We start from the raw sequence: 16,434 nt of genomic DNA on the forward strand, positions 1-16,434 counted from the left end.
TGGGAGGGTATAGGGAACTTTCGGGATAGCATTTGAAATGTAAATAAAGAAAATATATAATAAACAAAACAAAAAGAAGCAGAAGCAGAAGCAGAAGCAGAAGCAGAAGCAGAAGCAGAAGCAGAAGAAGAAGAAGAAGAAGAAGAAGAAGAAGAAGAAGAAGAAGAAGAAGAAGAAGAAGAAGAAGAAGAAGAAGAAGTCTCTCAGTGAGTCTCAGCTTATTCAGCTGGACTAGATGACCATGGATCCTTAAGAATTCTCACATCTTTAACTCCTTATTGTTAGGATTAAAGGTGGTCTCCCAAGACTGGTCCTCCTGATGCCCTTATATTAACAAGCATGTTTCCATCAACTGGACCTGACACTACAATGCATTATTAAAAGTATATTAGAATCTAATAGGGTTTATAAAAACTATATGAAGAAAAAAATGTGTCCCCGACAACACTCGGTATTTTACACAGGACTAGGGATTCAAATTCAGTTCTTGTTCTCACAGCAATGACTTTATTGACCCAAACCAACTCTCAAACCCGTATTGTATATATTTAAATGAAGGAATAAATAGCATAATGACCCATTGCCTTAGTTGTGGTTTTACTACTGTGAACAGACACCATGAGCAGGGCATGTCTTATAAAGGACAACATTTATCTAAGGCTGTCTTTCATGTTAGAGGTTCAGTCCATTATCATCAAGGTGGGAGCATGGCAGCATCCAGATAGACATGGGGCTAGAAAAGCTGAGAGTTCCACCTTTTGTTCTGAAGGCAGCTAGGAGAAGACTGCCTTCCAGGCAACTAGAATGAGGGTCTTAGATTTCACACACACACAGTGATACATCTATTACATCAAGGCCACACCTCCTAATGCTGCCTCTCCCTGGGCCAACATATTCAAACCATTACACCCACAATGTAGACACTTACCAAACTATAGTTAGTTGTTTCACAAGATAGTTTGTGATAGCTTCATTTTAAGGGAACAATAATTGATTTTATTACATTAGGTAACTACATTACTGCACATTCTCTTAAGGTGAAAACAATGATTTTAGTCTTTTGGAACATAAATTCTGGAGAGAGGGGCAATGTATTCTTAAAATTGCCATCTGCTTTCTAACAAGCTAATTAAACATTTTCATTTGAGTTTATTAGCACTGGTTTTAAATAAAGGGTTGGTGATAAATATAAAGATAAAATAGCTATTACTAGAAAGAATGACAGGTATGATCTAAGATCTATCACAGGGTATATATATATACATATATATATATATATATAGTGCATGGGTGAATGTGTATGTTTGTGTATGGAACACATAAATATGCATAACTGTGCATGTATAAGTAATTAAATCTTACAAAATCTCTAACTTTCAGTCAAAAATTTGTAATCCTATATATTATATTAATGCAGTATGATTTCTACATATAAATACATTAACATGTGAGAACAGTCTATGTATGATGTAAGATATTATAGGAAAGAATCTAAAGTTTTGATTTTCTTCCCTGGCTTATTGTTTTGCCAAAGTAAAGTAAGACTGATATGACCAAATACTTATTTTAAAATTATAGACTCAGAGTCAGTCAGATTTCATTGATAAAAATATTTTATTATGTTTAATTGTTTTGCCAATATTCTGGCTAATAAATGGAAATTCTTGCCATTAAAATGCAATCTCTTTGATAAATTGAGATTCAGGACTGGAAGAACTGATTGGAAAAGTTATTACCATTCACTTTGTAAATATGTGAAAAGGGGAAATTTTTCTGTTAACCTTAGGAGAAAGTGGCTCATGGACAGTAAATACCAGTAAATTTGAGTATCAATCTGTTCTGTTACTTCTCCCATTTTGATCAGAACTGACTCTTATTGTGTGTTATATAGAAGGAAAATAATAACTGGGTCTCTGGCTTGCTGCATCATTACTGGGATTGATGTTATTAAGATTAAATATATCTGTCTCAATTATATATCTCTATGTCATAAATAAAATCACATCCTAGCAGTCTTGCTACCCACATGGATATTGTAAATTTCGGAGAGATATAGGTGTATACTGTTCTTTAAATGCAATTGTCTGTATATTGTTTTTTAGGATTTCTAGATCAGAAATCACAGATATACTTTTGTACAGGTTGGAAAAAAAATCTGGGAATCAATAAGACCCCCATTCCTGTGAGGTGTTTGTTTTCTTCTTCTTTTGTTTGTTTGTTTGTTTGTTTGTCTTTTTCTCAGAGTTAAAAATCAAGGAGAAGGCATAAAAGCATCAGAGTGCACAGTGTAGTAGGAAGGTGATCAAATACCAGGTAATCTACACATGGAGCCAGTGCTTTCCACTTTCAAAACAGTCTTTACTTTTTCTTTATCTCTAGTCTGCTTCCCACTGCAGGGAGAGCTCCTGACAAAAGGACTATGAGAGCAGCAGTGCTTCCTGTGGTTCACTGATTAGAGTTCCCCTTGGGATTTTATCTCAGGCAAGTTAATGCACCACTCTGTGTGGTTACCAATGGCAGTGTGCTGTGATCCTGTCTTTAATGCAAATCATCAAATGTCTCACAGTATCACCAGGCATAGATGTGTGATGCTTTGCTAATACTTTCTAATAAAGCTCACTGTGATTGTTTGCATGAATATGTCCATGTGCATATGCTTGCCAAGTCTTACCAAATAGCAATAAAACAATTCTATTATGTAATACAAATAACATAACCTGAAACTTTGGTGAGGACTGCTTGCTTCCTGATTGAGTTTATTCCAGCAATTTAGCTGAGTAACAAGTGTCCTGGGACTTTATTTTGCAACTATTCGAAGAGACAGAGAAAATGTATAACAATTTAAATTTATTATATATTGAAATAAAGCACCCAAACTAAAAAAGAGTTAATTTTCACAGGCCTCGTAGGAAATAGAATTTGAAGCAACAGAAAGTAGTAAATGGTCAATTGAAGAAAAGAAGCGCAGTTGACAATTGTGTAAATAATGAGATCAGTCACCCCAAAATTGAAGATAAAATTGGGGTTGTAAATAAGGATAGAGGCACAGCACAAGTTTAACATCAATGGTACCTTACTAAATATGCATGTAGGTCTTTTATGTAAAGAAAGGTGTTTTATTTGTTTCTTCAATCCCCTAGCTATGCACAATGATTAGTAGCAAATTTGCCTTTACTTTGATTCTGAGAATACAGTGCTGTATTTAGACCATTGTTCTTTTACATTTTGATTAACTTTGATTTATGAAGGTGTGAGAAAAACACCATCACACTTGCAAAGTAAAAGAATGGTTCAAGCTGACCATGTATTTTATTTCGACAATCTTCAGTCAAGGTTGCGGAGACACATAATGTTTGCTCTTCATCAGTGTCACTGGAGCTATCTCCATACCCTGCGGTGACAACAGTCATATGTCATAGTTACACTGACCTCTCAAGAATTGCTCAGGAGGCATGGCTCTGGAAGTGAGGACACCTTACTTTTGGAAATTCATACATGTGTCTCAATTTGTTGCAGGTTTATTCCAAGCCTGTCAGTCATCATAGATGAAAGGGCAGGTGTTCTGCTCGGGTCGTGCGAGCTTTGCTCTCTTCTTTCACTCACAGTATTGTGAGCAAACCTACTATATAATCTTGGGGAAAGATATTAAAAAAAAAAGGCAAGAATTACTCATTTCTCATAATGTAGGAGTTTTTTTTTTAGTAGGTGAACTCTTATTTTTATACATGATTCTGGCAAGGATTCCATATTGTTGTTCATAATATATATTATTTCCTCATAAGCCAGATAATCAACAGATTTAAAACTTTGTTAATTTCTCCTCAGATAATTTAAAAAGTATATTTGTCAGGATAAACGTAATTCAAAACTTCAAAAAAAATTAAGAATAGGAGACTGTGTTAAAATATAAAATAATACTGTGCACAAAATGTAGAAAAAAGTGATTGCTGGCTATTTGTTAGGTAATTCCATGCAGATTCTGAATATTTATATATTTCTAGTAAAAAAATGATTTTCAGTATAAAGCTGAGATTTACTGACCTTCATAGGGTATTCTTCTCTTCTATGCCTAGTCCAGAAATTATACAAGTTCTCAGGAAAAGCAGAAAACTCCTGGCTGTAATGTCATGAATTTTACTTGGCACAAACTAGGTTGGTGATCTTAGTAGCTTAATTCAATTACACTAGAAATTATCATTCTACACTTGAAAGTTTAAAAAAATATATAAAATTATTCATTTTAAATTTCAATTTAATATATATATATATATATATATATATATATATATATATATATATATAGTCATATATTATATATCATATATGACACTATTGATCAACCAACTGGAGGTTTGAGTGTGTTGGCCAGGGTGTGGCACTGTTAGGGAATACTTGTTGGTGTGGTCTTCAAGGAAGTGTGTGACTGTGAAGGTGGGCTTTCAGACCCTCCTTCTAGATGCATGAGAGACTCAGTCTTCTTCTGAAGCCTTCAGAATGAGATGTAAAACTCTCAGCCCCTCCAGCTCTGGATATTTTCCTGCTTCCCACATATTGCTAATGGACTGAACCTCAGAGCTAGTAAGCCGGCCCCAAATAAATGCAGTCCTTTATAAGAATTACCTTTGTCATGGTATCTCTTTATAGCAATGGAAACCCTCACTAAAACACCAACCGACGTAATGTAATCAGTTTTATAGAAACACTGAGCTTTGAAATATGCAGAAGAGTTTGTTCACGAACATCCTTGTCCCTATAGTGAAAGGCACACCCTCTTCCTAACATCACAGGCCAATTTTCCCAAAGCACCTAAACTTCCAAAGCTGTGCTCTAGGAATTACCCAGAAATCAATCTGCTTGAAGATGTTGTTCCTCTCAGAGCAGAGTGAAGACCAGACTTTGAAATAGAATGTAAAAGAGTTCACAAGAAAATTTATTTTCATTATAGACTTTTGTACTCTAAGGCACACAGAAAAAAATATAATGAAATTTAAAATAGCCAAGCTAAGTTAAAGTGTACAGTCATGTAGTTCTTTTATTTTAATCAAATCACATTTTTTTTAAAAATAAGATAGTATTTCTTTGCTTCAAATAACCCATAAAGCACTGGGGAAATAGTTTATTTTCTAAAATGTTTGCTGTGTAAACATCAGCAGGTGAATTTGATTCTAGACAAATATGGTCAAGTAGAGTCTAATCCCCAGTATAGGGGAATGCCAGGGCCAGGAATGGGAGTGGGTGGATTGGGGAACAGGGGAAGGGTGGAAGGGATAGGGAATTTTTTGAAAGGAAACTAGGAAAGGAGGTAGCACTTGAAAGTAAATGAAGAAAATATCTAATAAAAAATCAAGAGATGGCTATATATATATATATATATATATATATATATATATATTTTCATGGACTGGGAACGCAGAGACAGGGGATCCTTGAGCCTATGATTCTGTCAATAAGTTGAGTTTGTAACATACAAATTCCAGTGAGATAATCTAATAAAGAAAGGGAAAGGAGGGCTGGTGAGATGGCTCAGCAGGTAAGAGCACCGGACTGCTCTTCCAAAGGTGCAGAGTTCAAATCCCAGCAACCACATGGTGGCTTACAACCATCCTTAACAAGATCTGACTCCCTCTTCTGGAGTTTCTGAAGACAGCTACAATGTACTTACATATAATAAATAAATAAATCTTTAAAAAAAAAAAAAAAGAAAGAAAGGGAAAGGAGAGAAGAGCACAGAAGAAGGGAGGGGAGGAGAGGAAAGAGGAAGAGAAGAGCAGGGAGAGGAGAGGAAGAGAGGAGTGGGGTGGGGAGGGAAGGGGAGGAGAGGAAAGAGAGAAGTGAGGGGAGTGGAGGAGAAGAGAGGTGACAGGGGAAGGGAGGAGAGAGGAGAATAATGGAGAGGAGAGCAGAGGAGAGGGAAGAATAGAGCAGGATGGGAGAACAGAGGGGAAGGGAGGGGAGAGGAAAAGCAGAGAGTAGAAGAGAGGAGAGAAAAGAAAAGAAAAACTAAGAGGAAATATAGTTATAAGAATAAGAGGAATGAAGGAATTAAGAAAGGGAGGGAGGATAGAAGAATTTTTTAAACAAGATGAGAGAGAAGGAGGTTTGACAAGAAATATAAATAATTGAAGGAGAGAGAGACAGAGACACAAATATCAAAAGGAAAATTAGAGAGATTTTTGTTTTCTTAAAATGAAACTGATTTATATATCCTAGCTCTCACTGTAAAGAAAGCTGATTTCTCTTCTGCCAATCATAGAATTACATTCAATTTATGCATTTAAAATTAAGTCTGGATTGGGTGATAGTTTACCTTCTGTTTAATATTAAAGGAAAATGTCTATCAATTAATTCCAACTCATGGAGTCTGAGTATTTCAGACAATGGAGTTAGCCGTGTGGTAAGGAGCAAACATTATTCTTCTCGGGTGAATTTTCTATTTCCTACAGAACATTTTTTTCACATATGCCTTTTTAAAACAGAGTATGCAGGAAGGCTCTCCCCAAAATAATATAAATAAGAATATTTCAGAGGATATGTGTTACAGAATATTAATATTTAAGCCTCTTTTGATCCCTGAGTATAATCTATAGCTTTTTTTTTTTTTTATTCAGATACTTTACTCTTCTCTTAGAAGTAGCACCACTGACCGAGCAAAAGAGCAATAAGCAAGGGAGAGTAAATGTAACACATTTGAGTCATTGCAGATTTCTATTCACATCACCACAGATAACAGTCTAGCTGCAGAATTTAAGCTATAAAATGATTTTTCATGACACAGACAAACATAAATATTTTTTCACTGATATAAGATACATGTACCAGCTAGCTTTGTGTCAACTTGACACAGCTGGAGTTATCACAGAGAAAGGAGCTTTAGTTGGGGAAATGCCTCCATGAGATCCAGCTGTGGGGCATTTCCTCAATTGGTGATCAAGGGGGAGAGGCCCCTTGTGGGTGGGACCATCTCTGGGCTGGTAGTCTTAGATTCTATAAGAAAGCAGGCTGAGCAAACCAGGGGAAGTAAGCCAGTAAAGAACATTCCTCCAATGACTTCTGCATCAGCTTCTGCTTTTTGACCTGCTTGAGTTCCAGTCCTGCATCCTTTGGTGATCAAAAGCAGTATGGAAATGTAAGCGGAATAAACCCTTTTCTCCCCAACTTGCTTCTTGGTCATGATGTTTGTGCAGGAATAGAAACCCTGACTAAGACAATACATTTTTGTAAGTAAAATTTTATAAAATGCACTTAATATCTTTAGCCTTTGTGGTGGTATGATTAATTACTTAAATGAAAATTTTTGCCTACTTGATAAAAAATTTAACCAGTAAATATTTATTACCTTTTACTATATGACTTTTTATGTGAAAACATTGTTTTTTGGAATAAAGTTTAATGTGAGACAATTAAGTTTTAGTAAGTCTTATAAAGTTCACAAGAAATCACCTATATTTTAACGCATAAATGAAGTTACTTAAGTGCCTTAGCACTGAATACTCTTTATTTAATTAATTTTTAAATTTCCCTTTAAAATACTACTAGGGAGAAATATACTTTATCTTCCACAAAATTTAAAAAAAAGAGAGAAACAATTAACTATGCTTTTTAAAAAAAATATTGAGTTTATGGTAGTGATAATGTAATGTAATTTAAATTGTTTCCATTAACTCACAATGAATTTTTTTTTCCTTCGAAACTTTTATAGACCAATCCTTCTATACAATCACTCTTCCAAGCCCAAGGCTTGGAAATTTATGTAATTTTTGTGTGTATACCATTGTCTATTATGAACTTCTTATGAGATACACTAATATGAGAGTTTCGAGACTATTTCATTTTATTGAATCTTTTGGAACAAAACAACTCATCATATAATTTCTTGAATATACATGATATTCTTTCACTGATATTTCTATTTCTTTTTCTATTGAGACTTGTTAAAGAAGCAAGAAACAAGCATATCAATGTTTCATTTGTTCCAATGTCATCATATTTGAAAAGCAGCTGACAAGCTTTGTCACTAGATAAAAATACATAACTTTCATCTAATCTCAAAGGGATAGGCATAGGAAATACATAGGCAGCAATTTTCATGTGATTCCTTATGTCAGCAATGACATCACGTGATTTGAAATTCAAAGTGAATTCTACAACCAGAGTTGGGAGTTTACAATGCCTCTTGACACAAATGTCACACATTTTGATATAGGAAACAAAAACTATTCATACATAAATTTACACATGGATGGTGTGCATCAATCACCGCTTCTGACATTCATTTCATAGTGCTCTATAACATCTTTCAACACTACTTACTGTCTTTTTTATTTCCTTCTAATTAACAAAACCTTCTCAATGATAGAATAAAGCTCAGAGTAGAAATACTGCCACATGGGATGCTTTACTTGTTTGTAGTGGTCTTAAATGAAGGCCCAAGCTTTTGTTTGACTGTCTCTATGTCTCTGATTCTATTAGTTTAATTGCCAGTACTCTTAATTCCCCATGTTATTCCCATGCAATATTTGCAAAATTTTTATAGTTTTAAATTCTCTCCCTCGTTGCTTCCTTTTGGCCACCAATTCACTCTAGGAGTTGAAGAAGACACTCTATTTTTTTTTTTTTTTAATGGAAAAATTTGTCACCTGACCATTCCCTTGTATTTGTGAATTTTATTAAAATCGTTAAAGTTCTAGTCTAATAGTAGGCTGTAATCAGATCTTTCCATGATACCTTATGTCATGAGTCAAAGAAGGTTTTTCCAAGAGAAACGAAATTAAGAACTATTAGGAGTTAACTCAGACCCTTAGATAGGCTAATGGAACTACCATTCAGAGTCCCAAAGAAAGTCATTTCTGTATTTGTTTGGGATTATTTTTTTAAGAATATAAGACATATATTTAAATAATACACAATAAAGTTAGAATATTATCCATTTGTCAATGCTGTGTAAACATGATATTGTCTAAAAGCATCATGTCCACGGCACATAGAAATGGAAGTTTCAATGGACTTTATTTCATAATTAGCTGTCTTGCTAATTCTTTCACAATTCTTTTTCTTGCTATTTTGCTTGTTCTTTAAAAAAAGAAAAAAAGACTATGTTCTTTTATGCAGACAATAACATGGGGGTCTGGTAGATCCATCACAGTGTAAACACTCAAATCCCTTCCATCATAGATGAAGATTATGAATCCAACCCTATTAGACAGCCATAATTCCCCAGACTTTGAGAGCTTAGTGTAAACGCATTCTGTGGCATTTTTAGAATCAGCATGTGATTCTATTTATATACTGTTTAAGGAAAGGGAAGTTCTAAGCCTGTCTCCAAGGGAAGCTCACGGTAAAAGGTGATAAAACTGAAGTAGATTAACCTGGAACAATTCTAGAAATAAGCTTTCCTCGTCAGACAGTCACCTTTAAGAGTTGTTGGTAGCACACAGTGTAGCTCTCCAGATGGACAGTTTCATTCCAGAAGCAGATGATACGTGAGAATGACACGAAGTGTGCTTTAGGTGTTCTGATCTGGAATGCCAGCATCTTGAGAAACTGTGGTAGGGATTGCAAATTCATCCTTGCCTGGGCTATAGACCAGGGCAGGGTAGGCTGGGGAAATTTACCAGGAGCTTGGATAAGTATGACCAAGAGCTATATCTCATTAGCTTGGAACACATTTAGCTCTGGGTTCAGTGACTAGAAACATCAAGAATAAGATGAAAGAGGAACAGGAAAATGATGAGGAAGATGAATATTTACTGGTGGGATGTCTGGACAATTACAAGTTACAAAGCACTAAAACTTTGTAAATTGTTTTCCACTGGTATTAATGTGAGATTCTTGTACAGTGTGCTTTTTTTTATATAGTTTTCCAAAGACTTTAGGAGGATCTTTGCTTCTCAAATTTACAAAATTCCATACTATGATTAACCTATGCACACTGATGGTACTCAGGCCCTAGAACTCCTGACTTAATACTTTAAGTAAACTTTGAATACCATTTTATATTTTATTTCTTATTTCTGGGATTGGAGTGTAATACATAATTTTCTTGTTTCCTTCCTTTCCTCTAAATCACTGGTTCTCGACATTTCTAATGCTGAGAACCTTTAATACAAATTCTCCATGCTATGGAGACACCCAACAATAAAATTATTTTAATTTCTACTTCATAAGTGTAATTTTGCTAGTGTTATGAATTGTAACATAAATATCTGTGTTTTCTGGTGGTCTTAGTTAACCTTTGTGTCAGGGTCATTCGACCCACAAAGGAGTCACACCCCACAGGTTGCACTGTTCTAAGCACTGTTCTAAGTCCTCCCATATGTCCCTCGTGTTTCTCCTTCAAATATATTGTCTCTGTTTTTTCATTAATTTTTCACACACACACACACACACACGCACACACACACACACACACACATGCATACACTCTACATACATAAAATACAAAGTGCTTAGCCTGTACAATGCTACCTGTGTGTGTTTTCAGGGCTGGTCATAGGTACTGTATGAAAAACTGGTTTACACTTCATCGGGGAAAATATTTCTTTGATCATAGTATTCCAGCTTTTTATCAATTACTCCAGCTTTAGTAGGTTTCACTTAATTCCTTCTTGGCTTTCATCACTGTTATCCCTCTTTCTAGGGTTTTCCTAATCCATCGATTTATCTTTAATAGTACTTTATACATTCTTTGATACATAAAGACTCGAAGATATTAGGTTTCTAGAGAAGACAAATTTTACCATGATTTAGTGAAATTTTTATAACTTTCAGAAAGAAGTTAAAGTGTGGAAAGTTCCAAAGCAAATAAATAGTTTTTTGTTTTTTTTTTTTTTGTTTTTTTTTTTTTAAGCACTCATATAGTTAGTTATACAGTACTGGGTATTGGAAGGCAGGTTGGGAGGAGATGGTTGGTGGAATCCATGGGGGAAGTAGGCAAGGGGGAAGAGAAGCTCCAGCTCTTGTTTTGCTTCAGTACCAGGAATGATATTGAGCAATCCAGTCTAGGGGAACAGAGAAAGAGGGTCCACTGAGATTTTTCTAAGGATCAATAAGTGCTTTAATTTAGAGCACAGAATACATTCTATTATTCAAATATCATGGGTATGAAATCACTATTAAAAAATTCTATTTTCCAACTGAAAAGTTTACCTGCTTCTATAAAATACCCATGGTTAAGGGATTTCATTTTATTATCTCCCTCACACAAGGACATGTAGAGCTCCAGAATTTTTGCATAGATACATGCTTTTCAAACATTTCAAGTTGATTAAATTATTGAAATAAGTAGGTGGGTGGACATATATCTGAGAGCAGGCACATGGGTGTACATGTCAGACAGGAAAGGCAATGCTCAACCTTCTGTGTAGTTCCCTGTGTTTCTACCCCTTTGTATTTGTTGAGACATGGTCTAGTCATTGGTCTGGAGATGATCTATTTGGCTCCCTGTGTTAGCCACTGAGCCTTAGAAATCTGCCTGACTCTACTTTGCTTGTGCTGAGTTCAGAAGTACATATGATCACTGTGGCTTTGTGTGTGTGAGGGAGAAAAAGGGATAGATAGATAGATAGATGATAGATAGATAGATAGATAGATAGATAGATAGATAGATAGATAGACAGATAGATAGATTAGATAAGGAGACAGAGAGACAGAGCTATACAGATAGAGACAGAGAGATGGAGAGAGACAGAGAAAGACAGAGAGATGAGAACGTTGCATGCATACAAGCAGATGAGTATACCCAGAGGTTGTTGACAGGGTCTTTTTAAATTATGTATCTACTTTACTCTTCTGAAACAGACTCTCCCAATGAACCTCACTCACAGTTATAGCTGGATTACTTGCCTGAAAGCCAAGGATCTACCTGTCTCTGCATCTCACTTTTGGAGTTACAGTCTTGTATGTCCACATCAAGCTTTTACACGAGATCTTGACACAAACAAACATCCTCATGCTTTTGCATCAAGCCCTTGACTTTCTGAGGTATTACCCCTGCTCACCTCCACTTATTTTTGTTTTTTTGTTTTTTAAATATGATTTCATGGGTAAAAATCTAAAAATCGGTCCTCATACTTTGCAAGTACTTTACCAACTGAGTTCTCATCACCACCCTACCTCTAACACAAGCCTTTATCTAATTAATAGTACCAATTACTATTTTATTTTACAAAAGACATTGCAAACTTTCCTCTACACAACTATATTCTAAAATACTATTTGCAGAATAAAACCTAGAAAAATGAATATAATCAATTTTCTCTACTCTTTACAGAGTGAAAAAAACATATGTTCTTGACAAAATAAAAGGACAAGATCTTTAGAGTTTTCTAAATGAACCAATGATTTCACAGAGAAGGTTGTTTTGTCCATGCATTTTTTATTTTTCTGAACCTTGGACTAAAGCAGTCTCCAAGGTCAAAGATTGTCACATGTGGTGTAAGGTTCTCTCTAGATTTTGAAGTATATATTCCTAGATGAGAAAAATATAACATATGTGTTTGGCAATTTAATCTGTAAAGGCAATAAAATGAGGATGTGGATAAGAACAGATTTATTATCCGCAGAAGTTGGTATCTGTATTATTAATAAAGATAAGTGGAATAATATAAAATATTTTTACTAAAATAACATTTTAGTACAATGACATCTACATCACAGTTGGGATTAAAGGATATTATATCTGGTAAGCATGTGGTAAATATTTTTAAATATTCTTAAGATAAATGTATTCACAATTTAATATTTAATTGAAGGAAAAATCTGAAAAATAGACTTGACAGTCTTATTTAATATAAAATTTAATAAGACAAGGAATGATTATTATATCAAGCTATATCATCATGGGAGGTAGAGGGAGGGGGACTTGGGAGGGAGAGAGGAGGGGGGAGAGGAAAAATGGGACAGGATCAGGTGTGGGAGGAGACAGGGGAGACTTACAGAGGGTCGGGAAATTGAATAGAAATGGTTAGCAGTGTGGGTTGGGAAATTGGGGGTAGCCACCAGAAAGTCCAAGATGGCAGGAAATCAAGAGGCTCCCAGAACCCAATAAAGATGACATTAGGTGAAATTCCCAACAAAGGGAAGAGAGAACCCATTGAGACCATATCCAGAGGTTACTCACAGCCCCTGGTTGAGGGATGGGGCCACCCACTTCTCTCCAAAATTTTAACTCAGAATTTCTCCTGTCTAAAGGAAATACAGGGACAAAGAGTAGAGCAGATACTGAAGGAAAAACCATCCAGAGACTGCCCCACCTGGGGATCTATCTTATATGCAGCCACCTAACCCAAAAACTATTGCTGATGCCTAGAAATGCTTGCTGACAGGAGCCTGTTATATCTGTCTCCTGAGAAGCTCTGCCAGAGCCTGAACAATACAGATGCAGAATTCTTGCAGCAAACTACCAAAATGAGCACAGACACCCAATGGAGGAGTTAGGGGAAGGACTAAAGGAGCTGAAGGGGTTTGTAAACCCATAGGAAGAATAACAATATCAACCAACCAACCATACCCTCAAGATTTCCCAAAGACTAAACCACCAATCAAAGAGTACAGGTGGAGGGACCTATGGCTCCAGCTGCATATGTAGCAGAGGATGGCTTTGTCTGGCATCAATGGGAGAGGAAGCACTTGGACCTGTGAAAGCTTGAGGTCCCAGCATAGATAAACGCTATGGAGGAGAGACAAGAGTGGTTTGGTGGGTGAAGGAACACACTCATAGAAGCAGGGGGAGGGGAATAGGATAGGGGGTTGGAGGAGGGGAAACCCAGAAGTGGGGGGGGGTAACATTTGAAATGTACATAAATAAAATACCCAGTCAAAAAATAAAGTACGTATTAGAAACCTCATTCTTTTATTCACCAAAAATATTTATTGAAATGTAAAATGCAGCATGGTTAAGCTCTGGACATGCATGGGTATCAGTCAAAGTGCAGACTAATTTTATTTTCCAAGAGATGATCAAGCATGGTATGAGCACATTAGAGAAAATAAATAGCCTACCCCATTTACGGTTCTTAAACTTCAATCTCAGCCTTTCGGTGCTTATGTTTTGTGTACTAGCTGTATTTCTGAAATGCAGCGTCTGGAAATTCCATCAAGGACCATAGCTGCGAAGCTATAATATATGTTCATTGACAGCAGAGGTTTTTATGAGATTCATGAAGCTTTAGGAATTTAGCACAAAAGTGGCTGTGATGGTAGAAATGTACTCTTCCTAAGCGAGCACTCTGAGTGCATACGGCGGTACATCACAGCAGATCAATAGCCAGCATGATGTACTGTCTCGTGGCAAGCTTCCTTTCTGAGTACAACACATAATAGATCAATAGCAAAATAATTCCAAGCATAAAGTCACTGGCAGATAATTGCATGTGAATTATTTTCATTGAATATTTTCGCCTGATATTTCAGCTCACTTTAAACATACACTAGGCTGGAAATATATGTCAGAGGTAAAACTCTTGACCAGCACGCGTGAGGTCATTTCTAAGTTCAAGTCCATGCACCACTAAAGTCAATCAATCATATGCATAACTAAAATGTCAGAGCAATAAAATTTAAATAAGTAATGAACTCTTTGAAATGATACACTTCCATTAGAAACCTTCTCTTATCTGTTAATTTTACTAAGATTCTTTCATCTTATTTTTGAAAACTTACTTTCTTGCTAGTATGTAGCAAGTATAGACTCAAGGCAGTCTAATAGATGTTTTGTTTTACTTTTGAATTATTTATATTACTAGTACTTATATTCACCACATTAACTGTCAGGATCAGTCTGAAGTGGTGTGGATACAAATATAACGAGCCAGGCAATAGTATCTTCAAGCTGTAAGCCTTCTGAATGGTGAAGTTTCATACAGAAAGCCCAAAAGACACTACATTGGAGTCACAGGGAACCAACCCGCAATACTTACTGTGAGTGGAATAGTGTGATGGTTATGGGATGCTTTTAAAATGAATACAAATCTAAGTTAATATTACAGAGAATTTAAAATTAGTACCAGAAATATACTAGTGATTTTATGGTAAAATAAGATACATCAAAAGTGCGGTCAGCAACCTAATCATGCTTTAGAAAATGCTGGCTGGTTATGCCAAGAGATAACAACAAGTTTAAGGAATCAGCATTTCAGTGATTCTCAGAGAATCTTATCACAGGATTTGCATTGGTAGAAAAAAGAATGAAAATCTATCATACCTCAGAATTAAGCCTGCCAATGTCATTATAATCAGAAACATAGTATTCTTCATTATGCATGTTTAAATTCCCATGCAGTTGGATGGTAATATCTAAATGCTATCCTATCCTCCCAAATTCACAAATCTTATTTTACTGTTTGAGTCTTACTATGGAGTGGAATTTGTCTCTAGATGTTTTATTTTTCTGAACTAAGTCTTCTTTGTAGATAATCAGCAACAGGTGACACAAGAATGAGGACAAGAAAAATCTTGGTGTGTCAGTAGAAGTAGAAGTAGTAGATATATGCACTTTCCAATCATTCCTTGCAGGTTGTAATTTTCAGTATAAGGTGATAGTGCCAGATTTGGCATGCAGGGCAGGAGTAGTCCTAAACAGATGGTTCTCACAAGGCTTATTAACCACAGGTCTTACCTTCTTAGGCATGCTTCTTGGCTTCCTAGTTTTTCTTGCTTTGCTTCTTAGGCATTGCTTTTCTGCTTGATTCTGTGACACATTCCAAATCCTTCTATTGTGTTCTTTTTACTGTTAAAACTACCACAGTCTTTACTAACAACTGATTCTCTAGCATATCTTTAGTAGAAATAGTCAACGATACATTAAACATTTGTGCAAGTCATTATAGTAGATGAAAATACTTATCTATAAGAACATGAAGTACATACTTGACCTCATGGCTTAATATACATCCTTTATAAGAAAGAATCACTGGAGAGAAAACTCAAGACAGATTCCCATTAGACATAAATGTTAGGCAGTATGAATAGTATTTACTACTATATAAAATATTTCTTGTATCTTAGATGAAGATAAAAATCAGAAGTTATAATAAAAGAATAAAAACACATGATAAAATTGCAACTTTCTCAAATTCTTTGAGATTATCTCAATCTTACATTTTTAATAACATATACATTTAAATAAGTATTTGAATAACTTGACTTCTCTTCTGTGTTAAGGAACATATTTAATTCTATCATCCAACATAGATTAAAATACTAATATAGTTCTAAGCAATGGAGATATGTAAATTATATTCCTTTTTGTGAGTGTGCCATAACCTCAGTAATATTTTCAGGCCATGGAACCTCCCCTTGAGCTGGATCCCACTTTCAGCCTATCTCTGGACCTTCTTTTCCTCAGGTTCCTCTCCATTTCCATCACTGTAATTCTTTCAGACAGGAAGAATTATGGGTCAGAGTTGTGACTGTGGGATGGCAACCCCATCCCTCACT

Source organism: Mus pahari, chromosome 13 (assembly GCF_900095145.1).
Source record: "Mus pahari chromosome 13, PAHARI_EIJ_v1.1, whole genome shotgun sequence".
In the NCBI taxonomy this organism is placed as follows: domain Eukaryota; kingdom Metazoa; phylum Chordata; class Mammalia; order Rodentia; family Muridae; genus Mus; species Mus pahari.